Genomic DNA, 914 nt, shown 5'->3' with positions numbered 1-914 from the left:
TAAAGAATTGCAGAATTTCCTTTGAAGAGAGTAATTTGGCCAAATTTGCCCACTGGCCTCTGTCCATCATGGCCTCCTAACCATCCTCATATAATAATTTGCTTCATCACTCTGTCTCCTCTCCACCAATCAGCTGTGGTGTGCAGTCTGGCACAATAAGGCTGTCGTTTTGTCATCTAGGTAGATGCTGCACACTGATGGTGGATAAGGAGATTCCCCTAATGTGTAAAGTACTTTGAGTGTCTAAAAAAGAGCTATATAAATGTAATTATTATTATTGTTATTATTATTATTGTTGTTGTTGTTGTTTTTTTGTACATTTAATTATTTATATATTTAAATTTTTGTCAGAGATGGCATTCCATAGGTGTTTTTGTATGTTATGAGGGCTGTTGTTCAAATAAATGAGACCTTGGTAAAAAAAAAAAAAGGCTTTTCAGACTATGCATAACCACAGATTATAGAATACACATGTCACTGGTATATTGTAAATATGGCAAATTAAGCCCCGCCTTATAGTACAGGAACTAATCAGTGATCGCTTTAGAATGACAATTCTCCGGGGGAGGGGCTCGGACCAGACATGAGTTTCTGCAGATTTTGTGCGATACGAACATTTAGAAATGAAACTAAATAGACAGCTGTTGTTTAATTTTATTGATTATTCGTAATATGAAATGTAGTCGTAAGCTTGGCAAGTAGTTTTGGAGAATTTGCTGTTTCCACATTCAGACAGAATGCCAGAGCATACTGCTCAAGAGGTGTTTCAAAGATGGCCGCCGAGTGAAATGACTTGTCTTAAAGGGACTTTGGCGTAACCCAGGGTTATCCTCATGTCAATAATACTACTAACTTATGGCAAAGCAACATTTCATACCTGTTCGTTAGAAATGATGTTAGCACAGCTTTTTACC

This window comes from Danio aesculapii, chromosome 3 (genome assembly GCF_903798145.1).
Source record: "Danio aesculapii chromosome 3, fDanAes4.1, whole genome shotgun sequence".
NCBI classification, from domain to species: Eukaryota; Metazoa; Chordata; class Actinopteri; order Cypriniformes; family Danionidae; genus Danio; species Danio aesculapii.
The sequence above is the reverse complement of the archived record's forward strand: the minus strand, read 5'-3'. Positions refer to the sequence as shown.